The following is a 17213-nucleotide window of genomic DNA, read 5'->3' as shown; positions in this document are numbered from 1 at the left end:
GGCATGGGGAGATGGAGAGGAGAAGGGAGTTGAGGGAAATTGGAAGGGGAGGTGAACCATGAGAGACTATGGACTCTGAAAAACAACCCGAGGGTTTTGAAGGGGCGTGGGGTGGGAGGTTGGGGGAGCCAGGTGGTGGGCATTAAGGAGGGCATGTATTGCATAGAGCACTGGGTGTGGTGCAAAAACAATGAATTGTTACGCTGAAAAGAAATTTAAAAAAATACAAAACACATGTCAGGCCACAAAACTAGTCTTTACAAACTCAAGAAGACTGGAATCATACAAAGTAGCCTTTCCAACACAATGAAATGAAACTAGAAATCAACAGCACAGGGAAAATAAGAAAATCTTCAAATATATGGAAATTAAATGGCACACTCATAAATAACCAAGAGGTCAAAGAAGTCCCAAGGGAACTCAGAAGATACCTTGAGACGAATGAAAGTGAAAAAACAAATACCATGGGGCGCCTGGGTGGCTCAGACGGTTAAAGCCTCTGCCTTCAGCTCAGGTCATGATCCTGGGGTCCTGGGGTCAAGCCCCGCATCGGGCTCTCTGCTCAGTAGGAAGCCTGCTTCTTCCTCTCTCTCTGCCTGCCTCTGCCTACCTGTGAACTCTGTCTGTCAAATAAATAAATAAAATCTTAAAAAAAACAAAACAAAAACAAAAACAAATACCACAACTATGGGATCCAGTGGAAACAGTGCTTTTAAGAGGGTAACTATAAATGTGTACATTAAAAAAACAACAACAAAACACCTCAATCAATAACCTAACTTTACACCTCAAGAAACTAGAAAAAGAAGAACTAAGCCCAAAGCTACCAGGAGGAAGGAAATAACGAAGATTAGGTTAAAAAAAGAAAAAGAAAAAGAAACCAAACAGCATAGGAAAAAAAAAGTCAATGAAACTAAGAGTAGGTTTTTTTAAAAGATCAACAAAACTGACAAAGCCTTACATAGTTAATTAGTACAAAAGAGAAGACTTAATTTAAATCAGAAATGAAAGGGAAAATTACAACTAATTCCACAGAAATAAGAAGGATTGTAACAGAATACTATGAGTGACTACACACCAACAAATTGGATAATTTTGAAGAAATGGATACATTCTTAAAAACACACAATCTACCAATCTACAAAAAACTGGATCACTAAGAAAAAGAAAATCTGAAAAGACCAATAACTAGTGAGGAAATTGAATCTGAAATCAAAAACCTCCCAATGGGATATAGTTGATGGTATTGTAAGAGCACTGTATGGTGACAGGTGGTAGCCGTTCTTGTGGTGGGAACAACATAATGTACAGACTTGGTGCATCACTGAGTTGTACACCTGAAATTAATGTAACACTGTGTATGCCAACTACACTTCAATGAAAACAAACGACCTCCCAAAAAAGAAAAGGCCAGGACCCAATCACTTCACTGGACTAGACACAGATATATGAGAAGACATCTCATGTTCATTAGAAAACAGTATTGTTAAGATGCCTACTCTACCCAAAGTGATATAGAGATTCAATAAAATCTTAATCAAAATCTCAATGGCATTTTTGGCAGAAATATCACCCTAAAATTCATATGGAATCTCAAGGGACTCCAGAAAGCCAAAACAATTTTCAAAAAGAACAAGGTTGGAGGATTCATACTTTCTGATTTCAAACTGTTACAAAGCTGCAGTAATCAAAACAGTACAGTACTGTCATAAAGGCAAACAGACCAATAGAACAGGACAGAGAGCCCAGAAATAAACCCTTGTTTCCTAGTGAAATTATCCTGACAAGAATGCCATTCTTTGAGGAAAGGATAGTCTCTTCAACAAATGATATGGAAAACTTGATATCCATATGGGAAGGAATGAAGTTGACCTTATCTTACACTGCATGGATTAAAGACCTCAGTGTAAGACCTAAAACTATACAACTTCTAGAACATAGGGGAAATTTTCATGGCATCGGACTTGGCAAGAATTTCTCAGATATGACACCAAAAGCACAGGCAACAAAAGCAAAATTGACAAAAAAGGACTATGTCAAACTTAAAAACTTTTGTGCACCAAAGAACACAACAGCTCAAAAAGTAACCTACGGAATGAGAAAAAATACTTGCAAATCACATACCCAATAAGGGGTTATATCTCACCAATGTTCTTGGTGTTATATGCCCTTTCTATAATGGTAAATGATAGCAGATGGTAGTTTGGGTTGGGGTGTGTGTGTGTGTGTGTGTGTGTGTGCACAAGTGTGTATTTGACAGATCTGTGAAATTTTCAGAATCTGAGAACTACGGTTTTAGATAAAAATCCTCTTAGAATGAAGCCTTGGAGGAACTTTTAACCTAACTTAAGATTCTGATTCTAAATGTCACTGTTCTCTAGAAATGGGCTTTCTCATAGTAATCGCCAGCATTGGTGTTGGGTTCTTATGCTACAGTTTTCTTTTGGAAAAAAATAATTCTTTATTAAGAGAACTTCTATTATTTCACTTTCTGCTTCCCACAACTCTGAAAGATAGTTATGGTAGGTGTTTTTTTTTTGTTTTTTGTTTTTTGTTTTTTTTGACAGAGAGACATCACAAGTAGGCAGAGAGGCAGGCAGAGAGAGAGAGAAGAGGAAGCAGGCTCCCTGCTGAGCAGAGAGCCCGATGTGGGACTCGATCCAGGACCCTGAGATCATGACCTGAGCCGAAGGCAGAGGCTTAACCCACTGAGCCACCCAGGTGCCCTACGGTAGGTATTTTTAATGCATAATGTAAAACCAAACTGAGAGGCAATCCAGCATAGTGGTTAAAAGGTAAAAATCAAGCCGTCTGGGTTGGAATTCTAGCTCTGTGCTTATTAGTTTTATACAGCCTTAGGCAAATCATCTCTTTGGGCCTCAATTTCCTTATCCATAATATGAGGACAATAACAGTTTCTACTTCACAGGGTTGTTGTAAGGATTAGATGAGTTAGTATGTAAAATGCTTAGAGCAATGCCTGGCACGGAGTTAGCGCTCTAGAAATGAGTGTCAACATTTAAATCTTGTGACTTGCTTCAGATCTTAAGATGATACTGCCAACAGAGTGAGGACTATGACTAGCTTGCTCTCTGCTGAGATCCTTCCACCTGATTCCCACAAAGTCCCCTTTCCCATTGGTCTAATATTATAAAGGTAATACAGAAGGACTTTGGGGCAAATTATTACTCTGGGCTCTTAGTCACCTCTTCAACTTAGTCCCTTAAAATCTGATCCTGCCATTTTACAGCTTTAAGTTTATTTACAATTTAAAGCTATCTTCATTCTGACCCCTTTTTGCCTGCACAAATTGAAGCTTGACACATTTAAGGCTCTAAGAATTTGTTAACATTAATAAGCTCTGCTGCCACTTTCAATAGCCTCTCTCTCAAGCATGCTTTCTAAAATTCTCTGCTTTGCATTCCCAAATAGCTGGTGTGTGATGAGCTGAACAGAGATAATTCAAGCAGAAGAGGAAAAAGAAACACTCTGAAGACACACGAAAGCAAAACTTCAAATGATACAGTACCTCAGGAACTCAGGGAATCACAGTGACAGATAAACCAAGAAAGCAAGGATGAATACCTCAAATACTTCTTCCTGAAGAGGAAAGTAAGTGCAAACTGTGCCAAACTTGGGACCTGGAGTCTGCAGCTACAAATCCCAGACCAGTATGGGCAGCTGATGGGGACTGGTTAGGGGCATGGCAACTACTGGTCAGTGGCTGTCATCTTCGGCTACAAAGGCTAAAGTATGGCTCACTACACCTGCATTCTTCAACGAGTTATTTATTTCAGTGCTAAAACAACAGTTGGTCTTGAAGCATGTTTCCCCATCTGCCTAAAAAATAAAAAAAGAATCATACACAAAGGGAAAACACACCAGAGGCTTTTTTTTTTTTCCTAAAGATTTTATTTATTTATTTGACAGACACAGATCACAAGTAGGCAGAGAGGCAGGCAGAGAGAGAGAGAGAGGAGGAGGAAGCAGGCTCCCTGCTGAGCAGAGAGCCCGATGCGGGACTTGATCCCAGGACCCTGAGATCATGACCTGAGCCGAAGGCAGCGGCTTAACCCACTGAGCCACCCAGGCGCCCACACACCAGAGGCTTAATAAAAAAGTGTACTGAGCCATCTGACAGATTCCCTCTTTTCAAGCCTCTCTGTACCTTACTATAGAAAAATCCCTTAAAATCTCAGAACCCAACTTAGATAAGTTTTTATGAAATCTGGAAGTGAGAACTTCTGTTTTTTTACTCTGAGTAGCCACTATTCCTCTGTAGGGCCATATGCTTCCGAAGGAGATGACTTCAGCACTAGCTCCAGAGGTGGGTCCTGAGAAGTGTCAGCCCGTTTGTGCGTGGTACTCCCTGGCAACGGTCACTAGGCCAGCAGCAGGCATGTGGCCAAGGCTTGCTAATCAAATTAAATGGAAGGGCATAATCCACATGTAGAGAAGAGGTATTATCTATTGGTTGTCTCTTTCACACTGGCTAAGAATTTCCCATTTTTCTGTAGGCTAAATAATTTTATACTCTGTCCTGGGCATTCTCAATATTATGAGACTCTGCATCTTGTTTAAATCCTATGGAAAATGTTGATATTTTTACTTTAGTAGGCAACCCACCTGGCTGGAATCTGATCCCAAGTTCCAACCAACCTTCTGTGGGGTATAATTTAAATGTCATTTCTACATTCAAAGCCTTTGCAAAACTATTCTGATACGTCTGGCAGGAGCGCAACCCAGTGGCCAGTCTAGGACCTAGACAGTGATTCATCTTATATCTCAATGCTCACAGTTGTTGGTATGCTGTTTGGGAACAGATCCATGCATGTGACAACTCGGGGGGGGTGGTAAGCCCAGGAGACCACAACCTTATGGGGTTACTTTCTTAAACTCCTCCCTCTCCACTGTCTCCTAAGTACTCTTCAGTTCGTTGGAGCTCCCCTTTCCTGTCTTCCAGCCAGACACCTGGGGCTTCTGTTATTTCATTCTACCTCCTAATTTGGGAGCTAGGCAGCAGGAAGACAGAGAAAGGAAAAAAGTCATGGGAGTTCACCCCCACTGTTTTAGGATGACAGCTTCTCCAACTGGAGAGAAAGGTCCCACTCCCTTAAAGCTTCAGGGATCTGCAAGCCCCCACTGCTGCTGACACTGCCATCACCAACACAAGATTTCCTGGGGATTGGGGTATGACAGAATGATGAAAATTTCTTTAAAGGGGGCAGTTTCTACCACTCTCTCTAAGTGCTAGGAGTCTCCTTTTACATTTGAGTTAGCACTAGAGGGTTTATCCTAGAGCTCTCTCTGTCCTTGCCTGGTGCCCACTTCCAGGTTTGGGAGGCATGGAGTCCAGGCAAAGGATACTAGAAATAAGAAAGGAAACTCCCAGCTGGATGGTGGTATTTCAAATCCTGCTCTTCTCTAATCTACCTGCTACTGCCAACTTCTCAGAGTCCCTGAATTGCTACTCCATGTGTTCTACCAAGGTTTTTAGCTGCATCCTGTGGGAGAGACTGGGTGGCGTGTGCTTACCCTGTCTCATCCAGAAATGGAACTCTCCAGGGGCAAATATTTTTTAATATAGGAGTCATATAGTCTTATAAAATAACAGAAAATCATAACTCTGCAAATATTTTTTTTAGATTTTATTTATTTATTTGACAGAGATCACAAGTAGGCAGAGAGGCAGGCAGAGAGAGAGAGAGAGGAGGAAGCAGGCTCCCTGCTGAGCAGAGAGCCCAATGCGGGGCTTGATCCCAGGACCCTGGGATCATGACCTGAGCTGAAGGCAGAGGCTTTAACCCACTGAGCCACCCAGGCATCCCTCTGCAAATATTTTTTAAGATGAGGTTCAAGTAGACTTTGAAGTTAGAAAAAAAGGGGGGGTGATTTGGCCTACAGAAAAATACTAAGTAACTCTACAAATTTTACCTGTGTGTGACAAATACCACTATGACACAGTGGTATATAAATGTCACAAGTTTGAGAAATGCTGTTCTGTAGGATAGAAGCCACTGTTTTTGTTTTGTTTTTTTAGAGATTTTATTTTTTTATTTGAGAGAGAAAGAGTGAGCATGAGTTGCGGGGAGAGGCAGAAGGAGAAGGAGGAAACTCCCTGCTGAGAGGGGAGCCAGAAAAGGGGGCTCAATGCCAGGGCCCTGGGATAGTGATCTTAGCTGAAGGCAGATGCTGAACCAACTGAGCCACCCAGACGCCCCAGAAGCCAAGGTATTTTTAAAGCTACTTCTATATAGTTATTTTTGTATAACAGTATTACTAATTTTAATTAGGAATTAATACAAAATAAACTACATATGAACCTACTTATACTATTTGCTTTCTGTTAACTGACCCCATAGTTGTTTCCTTCCAGCTATTATAGTCTACAGAATACTGGGAAAGAACAAGGAAGGTCATACAGGGACCTATAAACACAGTCTTCTCAGGAAGATTGGTCTGAAGAACTTGGAAAGAAGGACAGAAGTAGATGGGCATGTTCCACACAGATTAGGTAGCATATGAAAATGTCATAGCTTCAGAAGTTATCCTCCTCTTTTAGAAGTTTATCTCACTTAGCCAAAATTATAAGGAACCCTTCCCTGGACTCCCCATACCTTCTTCACACCCAGTATTACAGCATGCCTAACTGTGACCCCTGATTTCCCTTGTCCACCTTAGTAAATTTTGAAGTCCTTAAGAGTTGGCACAATGACCATATAATTGTGCTCTTTGTCATCCAGGCATCGCATGGAGACTTATGCAGATCATTAGTAAATGAGGATTTAATGGATGGATGCATCTCCGAAACCATGTTTAGGAAAGACATAAAATCATGATGACTTCCCTCTTAGCAGAAACAGCTGCAATACTACTGAACTAGGTTAATGTCAACTAGGAATTTAGCAGAGATCTTAAAGACTGCAAAGAACAACAAAATGCAAATGGGATATGCTGTGTGTCTGTGTATATAGGGTGTGGTAATGTGGTGGAGTAGTCTGCAGTATCCTAAGGGCTCTATCCATATCTAGCCTAGCTCTGCTTCCCCGTTCCTCAGGCATTCTCTTGGCTGCTGAGCAGTCAAGTCTGTCCTTAACTGGAGAACTACCAAAACCAAACGAAAATCCATTCTATGGTGAGAGACTTCTTCCCTTCATAATGGGTATAATCAATATTACCTCTTCCCCAATGTTGTAATAAAAAAGAGATTTGCATGATAATAGGTATCTAAGCTTATTTGCTCCAGCTGCTTTATTCTCTTAAATGAAGTCAAAATATTCACGTTACAAGTTGACTCTGTTCCCTATCTCCTTCCTCCTTTCCATCACCCATATCCAGTCAATCCCCAAATCTTACTGATTCCTCCGTTTGAACCTTGATTCTACTTCTGTCCATCACAATTTCACAATGGCCAAAAGGCTATCTCTCTGGCCCAACTCCTCTTATTCTTCTGCTCACGTGTTCCTCTTCAGCCACTGGCCTCCTCACTGTTCCTCTGGCACACCACGCAACCTCTGATCCCAAGAACCATGCAATTCTGTTTCTGCTATTTCAAATACTCTTCCCTCAGATACGCGCATGGCTTGCTTCCTCACTTCACTCAGATATGTGCTCACATGCTAACTTCTCAGTGAAGCCATCACTGGTCACTCTACACAAAAAATCCTTTCCCACACACACTCCCTTATCATCCTCATCCCTCTTTGTGATTTATCCTTCTCCCAGGCAATTACCACTAGATAAGCCCAGTATCTATTTACTGTCTTTTTCCCCACTGCAGTGTACGCTCCAGGAGGGCAGGGAGTTCTATTTTGGTTACTGCTGACTCCCAAGCGCCTAGAATAGCACCTATCAAGAAACAGGTTTATCTGAAAGTATTTTCTGAAAGAACAAATAAGACCACTTCCATCTCTAATGCCTCTAACCTAATTCAAACCACTGTCAATTCTAGTCCACAGTACCATCACTGCTTTTTTAATAGGCCTTGCTGCCTTCGATCTGAAACCCACATAGGTCATCCTTGCTGCCTTGGGGATAAAGCCCAAACTCACTATGGCTCATCAAGTCTCTTAGGGTATGGCCCTGCCCCTCTCTAGGCAATCCCACGTTCCTCACACCACAGCTATGCTCCCATTATTCTAAATTATTTTTAGTGCCCCATGGAACAGCTTTACTCTCACTTCTAGGCCTTTCCACAAGTTGCTCCCTCCCCTAGAATGTTTTCATCATTCCCTGGCCACCTGCCTTTCCTTGGTCTGGCTCTTACTTACCCTTTCTCCAGGAAACCTTCCACTACCCTTCAAGACTGATTTACGGTAACCTTCTTCATGCTTCGGAGCACACACACGTGTCTTCCCTTACTCAGCATCTACCATGTTGCACCATACTGCCTGTTTGAAGGACTGCATCACAACGATAATCAACATGAGCTGGACATGGTACCATGAACATAGCAGATATACTGAATAAACTCTGTTGAATGAAAGACTGAATAAGCAAACAAACAACTTTATAATCCAGTATTCTGTTTGGCTAATTATTAGTAATCAGGTCTCTGATTCCTTTTACATACACTCAGAAGGGAGAAAAATATCCAATAAAAACTGAAAAATTAAAAGTAACCTTTTTTAAAAAGATTTTTTTCATTTATTCATTTGAGAGCATAGCAGGGGAGAGGGTCGGAGGGAGAGGATAAAGCAGACTCTGCTCAGCAGGGAGCTGGACGTGGGACTCGATCCCAGGACCCTTGATCATGTCCTGAGCTGAAGGCAGACACTCAATCAATTGAGCCACCCAAGCGCCCCAAAAGTAAATTTTAAGTTGGGGTTTAAAAAACATGATGATTCATATGATCAAATAGAAGACTTTATATCATGACAAAGGGTTCAAAGATAAACTAGCAGACAAATGGAAATAGCTGCAGACAATAAGAGTCAGAAAGTATTTAAAATAATCTGTATCCAAATGTTGTATACCCTAGAATACTTAATATATTAGCCAGAGCCAATGGAAATAGTTCCATTTATGGAAGACTCTTCAATTAGTGGTCCTACGCAAGGATCATCAGTGGCTACTGACATCACAAAAAAGATAACCAGACAGCGATTCCTAGGAGGCTCAGTCAGTTGAGCATCCATTTCTTGGTTTCAGCTCAGGTCATATTTCAGGGCAATGACATTGAGCCCCTGTACTGGCTCCACACTCAACAGGGAGTTTGCTTAAGATTCTCTCCCTTTCCATCTACCTCTCTCCAGCTCATACTCTTTCTCTCTGAAATAAATAAATCTTAAAAAAATAAAAAATAAAAAGATACCCATACATTACCTCATAATGAAAATATACACCAACACTCACTAAGAATTTCTTCCTCAGAAACAGAACCTGAATCTAATTTGTCTCTGGATTTTACTACTGATTTACAGTCAATGTAGTAAACAATCTAATAATGGTTAACTGTCACTAGGATACAGTCACCAATATTCAGACTGAAGGAAATCCTACAGGACAAATGATTCAAATAGGACAAGGAAGTTTCAAAGAAAAAGAGTGGAAGGAGGAAAGAGAGAGAGATACTATCAGCTAATTGCAATGTTTGAACTTTATTTGGATCCTGATTCAAATGAGTCAACTATTTTAAAAAACGAAATAATTGGGGAGATCTGCACATTGACTAACATATTTGGTGATATTAAGGAATTACTATCAATATTTACAAGCATGAAAATTACTGTGGTTATGTTTATAAAAAATAATTCTTATCTTTTAGAGGCACATAATAAACTATTTATAGATGAGATAATATAATGTCTAGGATTTGTTTCAAAAGAATCCAGGAGTACTGTAAGGAAGACGGAAGGGGTATAGATAAAGTTTGAAATTTTCTATAATGATTTTTTTTTAGTTATGGAAAGCAAGGTTCATTTTAAGTTTTGTTGTTGTTTTTTTTTTTTTTAAAGATTTTATTTATTTATTTGAGAGAGAGACAGTGAGAGAGAACATGAGAGGCGAGAAGGTCAGAGGGAGAAGCAGACTCCCCATGGAGCTGGGAGCCCGATGCGGGACTTGATCCCAGGACTCCAGGACCGTGACCTGAGCCGAAGGCAGTTGCTCAACCAACTGAGCCACCTAGGCGCCCCTGTTGTTGTTTGTTTGTTTCTAAATAGGCTCTATGCCCAGCACAGAGCCCAACACAGGGCCCAGACCCACGATCCTGAGATCAAGACCTGAGCTGAGCTCAAGAGTCAGACACCCAACCGACTGAGCCACCCAGGAGCCCCAGGGTTCATTCTAAGTTTAGCAAAGGAGGGGCACCAGGCTGGCTCAGTAAGCAGAGTAGGTGACTCTTGATCTTGGGGTGGTGAGTATGAGCCCCACGTTGGGGGTAGTTTATTTAAAAAAAAAGAAAAAAAGTTTAGCAAAGGACAGTGGAGTTCTGTTTTATCATATTAATTTTATATGCTTAAAAAAAATAAAAATAATAGCATACAGAACATAAAACTATAAGAGTAAAGCTCTCCCTCTGCTTTTTGTCCCTAGTTGCCTCTCTAGAGGTAACTACTGTTAACTGAGCATCTTTCTGGAGCATATTTCCAAAAATATTTTTATGCTTTTAGAAACATAATTTTTTAACATAAATCCAACTTGATCATATATATTATCCCATATCTTTTTTTTTTAAACTTAACATGCCTTAGACATTTTCCCATACATATGGCTTTATCTCACTCTTTTTAAAGACTATATACCATATTCTATGAGATGGACTGCATAATCCATTGAACTAACTCTTCTATGAGTGAAGAATTAATGCTATTTTCAAAAATGCACCATTGGTACTCTCCGGCATCTATCATGACACACTTATGTAAGTGTGTCTATAAGATAATTTGCAGAAGAGAAGATCAATTGCTGTATCAAGGGATATATGGATTTAAATTTTGGATAGATATCATCAAGCTCCCCTCCAAGAAGGATGCATTGATTTATACTCTCTCCCTCACCTCCCATCAGTAGTATTTGAGAATATGTGTTCCCCCAGTACTAAGGATTGACACATCTTTAAATAATTTTTACTTAAATAAAATATTAAAATTAAAATAAATAATATTTTGTTTGTGTATGTGTCTTTAATTATGGTGACGATTGATTTTTTTTTTCTCTTTACCTGAACTGTCGATTCATGTCTTTTGCATGGGGTTCCTGGTCTTTTAGAATTGTCTTGTAAAAACACTTTGTGTGAGGGACGCTTGGGTGGCTCAGTTGGTTAAGCAGCTGCCTCTGGCTCAGGTCATGATCCCAGCATCCTGGGATCGAGTCCCACATCGAGCTCCTTGCTTGGCGGGGAGCCTGCTTCTCCCTCTGCCTCTGCTTCCACTCTGCCTGCCTGTGCTCACTCTCTCTCTCTCTCCCTGGCAAATAAATAAATAAAATCTTAAAAAAAAAAAACAAAAAACACTTTGTGTGCTAATGAAATCAGAGTACTTGCTTCCAAAAAGGAGAAAAAAAAAAAAAAGGCCCTCAAATTGAGATTTAAAAATACTAAAGATTAGCTTAAAAATATGGGTATAGGGTGCCTGGGTGGCTCAGTGGGTTAAGCCTCTTACTTCGGCTCAGGTCATGATCTCAGGATCCTGGGATCGAATCCCGCATCGGGCTCTCTGCTTGGCGGGGAGCCTGCTTCACCCCCGCTCTCTGCCTGCCTCTCTGCCTACTTGTGATCTTTCTCTCTTTGTCAAATAAATAAAATCTTTAAAAAAAAAATACAGGTATATACTATTTCCAACCAACAAATCATGTGACTGAATGAAATCAACTTTCTGTAATAGTGTACGATATGATTACAGGACATTCAGAAAAATGCCAAGAAACAAAGAGAAAGAAAGAAATACAGAAGACATGTCAGATGTTCATATTTCCAAAAAACCATGACATTCACATATGTTGTTCAAGTTTACTTATTTCCCCTTGTACTTCTTCCCACCTTACCTTAAACCGAGATATTTACCTGACTTGAAAACCTGACATTCCCTCTGATTCCTTATTAATGTCACAGTCAAGCTGGTTACAAAAGCCTACCAATTCACATTCAGAAATGAGAGTACTAGACACAGGGCTAAGTTCTTTGTTACAGTAGCTCATTAAAGAGAATGGATTCAAATCTCACACACACACACACACACACACACACACACGCTTCTTAAACCTAATTACCTTCCTCATTGCTATTGCTCTCTCCCCTCCAAATCTAGGCCCTTAACACTGCAGACCATTCATTACTGCTTTAGGTGCTAGTTGATGCCTCCTATCTTTTTAGATCTATTATGTTGTTGTTGTTTTTAAGATTTTATTTATTTATTTTGACAGAAAGAGAGGTCACAAGCAGGCAGAGAGGAAGGCAAAGAGAGAGGTGGGAAGCAGGCTCCCCGCCGAGCAGAGAGCCCAACGCAGGGCTGGATCCCAGGACCCTGAGACCATGACCTGAACTGAATGCAGAGGCCCAACCCACTGAGCCACCTAGGCACCCCAGATCTATTATGTATCTTAAATATTATCACTATATTAAACAAAAACAGCATTTTCATCCTACACTGTGTTCCCCTGCTTAAAAATCTATAATGGTTTGGGTATCTGCTTGGCTCAGTCAATAGAGCATGCGACTCCTGATCTTGGGGTCATGAGCTCAAGCCCCACACAGGGCGCAGAGCTTACATTTAAGGAAAAAAAAAAAAAACCCCACAATGGTTATCTAATATCCAATAGATAGTTGATATACAGAAAGAATATTTATTTTAAAAGCCTATCCCAAACCCAACTTTACTTTTTACTGGGCCTGTGACTTTAAATTTGTCTCCATATTCATTAAAATGAGGTATACTACCTATATGCATTGGAGTAAATGTGATGATTGAAGGAAGTGCTTTTTGTGATAGTGCCTAGTGTATAGAAGGTGCTCGAAAAATAACAAAAAATAACAGGTGAATAGCACTAATGTGAATGAATATTCTAACCTCAATAGAAAAATTTGAAGGGATTTTTTTTTTTTTTTTAAGATTTTATTTATTTATTTGACAGAGAGAGATCACAAGTAGGCAGAGAGGCAGGCAGAGAGAGAGGAGGAAGCAGGCTCCCCGCTGAGCAGAGAGCCCGATGCGGGCCTCGATCCCAGGACCCTGAGATCATGACCTGAGCCGAAGGCAGCGGCTTAACCCACTGAGCCACCCAGGCGCCCCAGGGATTTTTGAATTAGAGAAAAGACAAGTGTCTAACACAATTCCTGGTATGCTGCACGCACTCAATAACACATGTTAGAACACGGGTTCCCAGTAAAATATGGCAGAATGAATACACTTTTATCTCCTTTTCTCTCAAAATCCCAATAAAATCACAGCAAAGGGTAATAAAGAACATAAATTCATGAGGACAAAAAGAGTGGCAGATGATAGAATAGTACATGAGAGGTAACAAAATTTTGGACTCTGGTAAGCAAACAGAAGAATGGGAAGTGTAACAGACAAGGGGATACTAAAATTTAAATGTTACTCACACCAGGGGCACCTGGGTGGCTCAGTGGGTTAAAGCCTGCCTTTGGCTTGGGTCATGATCCCACGGCCCTGGGATCAAGCCCCATATCAGGCTCTCTGCTCAGCAGGGAACCTGCTTCCTCCTCTCTCTCTGCCTGCCTCTCTGCCTACCTATAATCTCTGTAATAAATAAAATATTTTTAAAAAAATAAAATAATAAAAAGCTCCTTTAACACCTTCAATAAAGGGAGGGTCACAATGCCACCCCATTAAAAAAAAAAGAGAGAGCTTCTATTAAGAAGTGTAGATGTCTATTCCAGATTATAAGGAGCTATGGAAATCTAGAGAAAGGAGAGCTTGACTTTAATTAGGAATACCATACAACCTTGACAGTGACCCCACTGATATGTGCCATATTTGGAGTTTTCCTTGTATCGGTTGCTCCCAATCTTGGGAGGACCAAAAGGACCTTTCAGGACAGCCTTTTATTTGACTGTATTAATTGAGCATCTCCTATGTTCCAGCTATGTTCTAGGGGCTGGAAATAAGTCAATTCACAACTGAGACACCCAGGTACCCCCACTGTTACACTCTAAGATAGAAACAAACCTTAGTGCTTCTCATTGCAAATCTAGAGAAGAGTGGTCTTACTTCACGTTTCTGAAGATCTTTTCAATGTCTGGATTAAGGAAGACAGCTAGATTCTCCTAGCCTTTTCTGTATTCACTTGGTTACACATTATATAGCCTTTGGAAAACTCCGCTACATACTCCGTAAGCAAGTAATGTTTTAGTATTGTTATGAACACAATTTTGACTCCTTAAAGAGTCTCAGGGGTCAATGAGCAACACTTTAAGACACTTGTAAAAGAGATGCATGCTGAAAGCCATAATTTTGATCAACACTTAGAGAAGGGATTCTCAGACAGGAAATGGGAATTTTAAAAAATGGAGAGGAGAGAGGAAAACATCGCTGACCATGTGTGGTCACACTTTAAAGAAAGCCAAAACATTTTATCAGTGTTGTTGTTATTTTAAATGTTGCCTACCCTTTGTACTTTACCATATTTCAACAGGGAATGAATGGCTACATGAAGGGGAAAAAAGCCAATGCTTCCCTCTGACAGACATAGCCCAGAACAAAAACCATGTACTATAACTCCTTCCAGTTCCTAGACAAGTGTCGATTGTTAATGCACATTGACTTTTTAGACCATTACTTCTAAGTGGCATTCTAATTATAAGACCTGTAAGTCACCTTTCTCCTGCCTTTCTTTCCTTGTATAACTTTCTGCTGTCATTCAAATATTATTTAACAGGACAAAAGAACAATTTCCAATCACTAATCTGTTCCGAACTGCTGCACAGTTCAGTCTTTCTGAGAGCCTGTTTCTACAAATAGCAGCTAAATGGCAATCTACAAATCAACTCATTCTAGTCCCTTTTAAACACATACATGCTGGTCCTGAGCTAGGTGCAAGTGATTTTCTATCTACTGAAAATGATTCATAAAGAAGCAGGACAGCTGTATTCATTTAAGGATGGTCTGAGACAAACAATTATTTATGATTAATCATCTCACATCATCATTTTTCCCATACTTAAGAAGATACATGATTTCACATTTTCCTTCCCACAAACAATAAAATCAGATTAGTTATGGTGCTTTTTCAGGAAATATTTGGCTTTATTATCCTATTTAAATTTACACCCACCTTAACAAACCTTATGTGAGTTTACTAACTAGGCCAGCAGTTACAGGCTCTGGAACAGAGATCTAGGTTTGAATCTGAGAACTGCCACTTGCAATGTGACTTTGGGCAAGTTACTTAATCTGTGCCTCAGCTTCCTCAGCTTTTAAAATGAAGATAATAACAGTAGCTGCCTCCTAAGTAGATGATGGGATTAAAAGAGATAATGAGTAAGTAAAGCACTTAAAGCAGAGCCTGACACATAAGAAGTATTCTGTAAATGTTAACTTCTGTTTATATATATTAGTCTTCTAAAATAGTCACAACAGAGAGAATATTCCAGAATAATCTAATAAAGCCCCAGGGCAATAAGGAGGAAAATATTAAGAAGAGATGACTGTCTCAATGGCCTCCCTTCCTAAAAACAGGTAAGAAAGTGCTAACAAGCCATGGAAAAGATATCAAAGACATTTTCATAATTACTACAATTCTGTGAAACAAAAAAAATTTAAAAAGACTGATCTTTCAAAAGAGACTGAAGGAATCTTAACAGAAAATTTGACATACCTATTAGAAACAAGAGTTTCTAAAGCATCCTGCTTTAACATGATACTTACATGGGCACGATAAAACCATCACAGACAGAAGACAGTCTTTACTCATGCGTATTTGTAAGCATCATTTATACACCATGAAGTATGCAGTAAGAGCTGAAGGTGTAGAACTCTGTTCTCACACACAGCCTAGCAGCATACTCTGAGAGAATCAAAGCTTAAACCAAAAAGAACACTTGCATGAAAATTTTAAAAATCCTTGCCACCAGGGTTAACCTTATCCAAGATGGTTTAACTCCTACAGTACCTGAGGAAAAAAGATTCATCTGTGGAGGGCTGGCACATAAAAAGGCTAACTAGAATACATACGAAAATTACAGCTAACATTTATTTAACACTATGTTTCAGGCATTTTCCCAAGTTTTTTAGATGTATTATCCAATTAATCCTCAACATCACAATGAGAGAGAAATTTTACTGTCCCCACTTATAACCAAGGAATTATGTTCATAAAGAAATTTAGTTGCCCAAATGTTAATAGATGCCTAGTCAAAAACAGTCTGGCTTCCAAACCCAATTTTTAAATCATTAGGCAAAGAAGGTTGCACGAAAATGTATCATACATTCTACACCCTGGGAGGGGGCTAAGTTTTAGGGAGAGAGTTTTGGTTATCTATAATGTTTGAATTATTGACAATAAGAACGTATGGACTTGTAGTATTAAAACATTTCACATCTCATAAATTTAGTCACATGTTCTGTGGCATTCCATTGGCACAACCTGCACTTGCCTAAATGAACAGGATCATCAGAGTAAATCCTAACATCACAGCAGCTGGCAGGATTTGGAAAATAAGAATCCAACCACCAATAAGCTTCAAAACCTACCTCAAACCTGGATTTTAGTATGGTTGCTGAACTCCAGATCCTACTTTTATCTTCAAAAACAGCTGTGTCCCCTCTTAGCTTAAGCTAACTCATAGTACTGAGAAATTCACAATGGTAAGAAGGAAGCAGGTAATGAAAGTTCAGACTGGGGATAAGACAAATATAGTGACTGGTCATTCACCCTAATGGAATACCAACGTTGGCCGCTTATTACAGACTGGCCATACATAACACTATTAAGAATAATTTTCATTAATCTTTTTATCATAGTTTTATTTCTTACCCATTAAACAAGTTTCTTTCATCTTCTTCCATATCATTCCACAGCCATTGATTAGGTTTCCTCTTCTCTATTACCTGCAGGGGAAACAATTCGTAAGGTTGGGCTAATAAACAGCAAAGAAAAGCAATTTCATGAATTTTATTTATAAATTCAAAAAAGGGATTAGTACCTAGGATATGTAGCTACATGGAATTTAGGTTTAAAAGCTTTATGGCAGGGCGCCTGGGTGGCTCAGTTGGTTAAGCCGCTGCCTTTGGCTCAGGTCATGATCTCAGGGT

General features: G+C 39.7%; 1 protein-coding gene across 1 annotated transcript in view; it reads right to left on the bottom strand.

Moving 5' to 3' along the window:
• The window catches only part of USP49 (ubiquitin specific peptidase 49), a 56634-nt gene extending 39622 nt beyond the window's left edge, over positions 1–17012 (bottom strand). Inside the window, exon 1 of the mRNA XM_059400492.1 lies at positions 16936–17012. The gene's annotated coding sequence lies outside the window, so the exon portion shown is untranslated. The remainder of the gene's footprint in view (positions 1–16935) is intronic.
• Between the last annotated feature and the right edge of the window lie 201 nt (positions 17013–17213).

Source organism: Mustela nigripes, chromosome 5, assembly GCF_022355385.1.
Source record: "Mustela nigripes isolate SB6536 chromosome 5, MUSNIG.SB6536, whole genome shotgun sequence".
Lineage (NCBI taxonomy): Eukaryota > Metazoa > Chordata > Mammalia > Carnivora > Mustelidae > Mustela > Mustela nigripes.
The sequence above is the reverse complement of the archived record's forward strand: the minus strand, read 5'-3'. Positions and strand labels throughout refer to the sequence as shown.